The sequence below is a fragment of the Chelonoidis abingdonii genome, chromosome 18, assembly GCF_003597395.2.
Source record: "Chelonoidis abingdonii isolate Lonesome George chromosome 18, CheloAbing_2.0, whole genome shotgun sequence".
In the NCBI taxonomy this organism is placed as follows: domain Eukaryota; kingdom Metazoa; phylum Chordata; order Testudines; family Testudinidae; genus Chelonoidis; species Chelonoidis abingdonii.
Window position 1 is genome coordinate 10,716,705 of NC_133786.1, and position 3,576 is coordinate 10,720,280.

Sequence of the window (3,576 nt, forward strand, 5' to 3'; positions counted from 1 at the left end):
CAGGCTTTTACTGCCCTGCTGGCGCAAAACACCCAAGTGAGATGCCATGCCCTGCTGGTACCTGGAACGAGAGAAGGGGAGCCCAGGATGCCAGCTGGTGTCTACCCTGTCCCCCTGGGTTCTTCTGCAATGTGGCAGGCCAGATTTCCCCTACAGGGCTTTGTGCACCAGGTGAGACACGTCAACAGCTTTTCCAACTACCAGCCAATTCACTCACACTGTCACTATAATGGTTCATTTTCTGCTGAGTGCCCTCCCACTTCTGCAGCAAGACAGGCTGAGTGATTCCCTGTGTTCTCTGCTTTCAGGCTATTACTGCACAGGAGGGGCATGGACCTCAAGGCCAGTGGATGCTGTGACGGGGGATCTCTGTCCTGAAGGACACTTCTGTCTTGCAGGCTCAGCAGCACCCTCCCCCTGCCCAGATGGGGAATACAGCAATGCAACAGGTCAGGGTTTAGGGAGAGGGCTGCTTTGCTTAAGCTACCATCTAAATGGGAGGGAACTAGAAATCCAGTTTGTACTCCACAGCTCCAGTGTTATTCTCCTGTTACCCTATTATGGTGCAATATGCCTACCAGAACAAATTACTTGCTGGCATAAGTGTGTGGAACACTATTTAAAGTCCTGTAGATCTGTGCCGCCAAGGAGTTAGCAGTGTGACAAGCATTAACCCTTACAGCATGGTTATAAATAACCCTGCAAGTCAAAGCAGGGTTTCCACCTATTCTGATTGGAGTGGGGCAATCCCATGTCCTGCAAGCTGGGCTGAAAGTCACGAAAATACATCCTCAAATATTTTCAGGGCTGTTGCACTGTCATACCATGAGGGTGCTGCATCATGACAGGGAGACAACTGTTTCACTGTGTCCTGGGATGATGTGTCCCAGAGGACAATGTTCCATATGTGTCACTCCTACAGCAGCCCAAGTCCCAGAAGCACAGAAGCAGGTCTCATTCTACAATAACAGAGCTGTTAGATTTTCAACCAGATTTCCTCATTGTTGTGTGTCCATCAAGTGGGCAGACCTGGAGGTGAGTAGAAATCCCCTTACAGTGGCCGCTGGCCTTTTGGGTAAGCACCCAGAAATGTAGATGCTTCTGCAAACTTCCTCAACCTGCAAACCAGGGCTGGAAAGCTTGCTAAAACAAACTGCCTCATGAGCTTTCCAGTATATATAAAGACCAGTGAAGCCAGGAAAGCAAAGGAAATACCATTCCAGTCCTCCTATTTCAAGTCTAGACCCAGGCAAGTAAGAGTCCTACAGAAGTGAGTCCATTCAGTGGTGCTTTTTCTTCTCTTTCCTGAACTGCCCTCTCAGGTCAAGACAAATGCTTCTCATGTCCAGCTGGGTTTCACTGTCAGCACGGCATAATGCACCATTGTCCACCTGGCTTTTACTGCCCCCGGAAGACTGGAATCAGCTTTTACCCTTGTCCAGTTGGGACTTACAACCCATATCATGGAATCAGCCAGGCTGAGAGGTGCCAGCAATGCCCTGCAGGTAAGGATATCTCTTTAAAGCAGTAGTTCTTCATCTCTCACATCCTGCAGACCACTCTGTAAGAGAGAGATCACGCCATGTGCCACCTCTTTTCCCAAACCAGTGCTGCCAACTGGGAGTTCAGAGGAGAAAACACCTCACCCCAAGATTTTTGCACTTTCTCACAATTACATAGGCTGTGGCGCTGGGGGAGAAGGGCATGGACTGACCATTTTTAAGCAGCAGTCTTGCACTGCTGCTGCATGATTGCAACACCACTCAAATTTGACCCATCTGCCCCTTCATCATAGCCAGGCCAAATGGTGTTTCAATCTAGTGCACAGGGAGTCTGTTCCAATACGGCAGAGTGCAGGGGAATCTGCTGAGAACTCCACTGCTGGGGGTACCAGCTCATGCATTGTGTTAGTAAGAGAGAGGGGAAACTCCACACCCGAGGGACAGTGGGGATCCCTGCAGGAAGAGGGTTGGAGGATGAGCAAGAACCAGAATAAGGTTCCTGCTGGGAGGGGCAGGGACTGGAATTCCCCCACCTCCCATGAAATGTTTGAATTGGCGCCACTGTCCCAAACCCCCAACGAATGCATTTTACCTTCAGGAAACAAATGTAAAATAAACAATGATATAAAAATATACTTAAATGCTATCTGTATTGTCCTCCTTGTGAACCAATATCTGATACTGCCCTGGAGGAGATAAGGATGCTCTAACATCCATGGTGTCTCACAGGAGCAAATTTTAAATTGGAAAACTGTTTTTCCAGTTGTGATGATGCTATGATGGACTGTCTCACTGATTCACCCTCTCCCTGCTCAGAAGTGCCCACTGTACGCTGGTTTTCCCAGTGCTCTTTCCAGTTAAATGATACTCTCTTCCCTGTGTATTTCTCCAGGGATGTTTTGTGGAGAATGGGGATTATCCTCTCCGAGTGGCCCCTGCTGGCCCGGATTCTTCTGCACAGCAGGTACTTGACTTAGCATTCCCGAGGGCAAAGGGAGGAAGAGAATGGGGTCCTTATCTTCTCCATATTCCTTGAGCTCTTATATTCTGTCTGATTAATTTGTCCTGCCTTGTTCTGGAAAGCGAGGTTGCCATCAGGTTGCTGAGGCATGAGGTAGGTATAGAAGCTTTGGACAGGAGGATGGCAAAGTGGGCTGGTGTGTGAGGTTGGCATGTTAGCACTGTGACAGGAAGCTGGTGCAGTAGCATTAATATGAGGTGATGGCAGAGTGGCTTTGGAGCATGAGGTTGGCATGATGGTGTTGGCATAGTTGGTTGGCAGGACAAATAGTGTAATCTTTTAGATTATGAATGCTTACTTGGCAGGCTTGGGCTAGAAACTATGTATCGACTCTTGGCAAGTGACAGAAATTATTTGCAAAGTATGGGAGGTTGATTCTGGTGCATGAGCAGATGCCTCAGCCTCTTTGCGATGACACTCATAAAGAATCAGAACTCAGATTTCTCAGAGCCATGGGGTTCCAAGATGAGAGGGGAGCAGCAGCTGCTCTGGGCTTTGGCCAGAGCCAGTCCTTCTGTATAATACAAAACACTCCAAAGGTTTTGTTTACCAAACCACATGGGTTTCTTTGTGCTACCGATGTCCAGAATATTTGCTATTTTTCTTAAAGCCCTCTAGTCCTGGGTTCCTGTGATTGCATGAGAATTTCAGTGTTGATTTAGGGGAAAAAGTAAGTTTCTAGTCCCCATGGTTGTAGAGCAAAGCCTGAAATGTGACCCAAGTACAATGGAAACAAATCAAATCAACCCAATTAAAAAAAAAAATTCTCATGGTTTTTAAATGCGTGAACTAATTTTTTACTGTGTAAGGTTGTTAGGCCTGGCCACTCCTTAGATTAATATCAGATCTTTACCCATGCACTTTCTCTCTCGGGAGATTCTCATTAATATTTTATTGATACTGAGTCCAAGTCTAAGATTTTCCTCTGGATGGAGTCCAGTCCACATGGAATATTCAGAAACAAGCCTCCATCTGTGATGGTCGCATCTTAATGTAAGGAAAGCTTATGTTAAACACAGTACATACCTTTGTTTATGCCAGGAGTGGCCAAAC

General features: G+C 47.1%; 1 long non-coding RNA gene across 1 annotated transcript; it reads left to right on the top strand.

Annotated features, from left to right (window-relative positions):
- Window positions 1-321: 321 nt before the first annotated feature.
- LOC116837722 (uncharacterized) lies at window positions 322-2,444 on the top strand. The gene is made up of 3 exons (XR_012657222.1): window positions 322-449; window positions 1,323-1,505; window positions 2,395-2,444. It is a non-coding gene; the product is annotated as an uncharacterized LOC116837722 (long non-coding RNA).
- The last annotated feature ends 1,132 nt before the right edge of the window (window positions 2,445-3,576 follow it).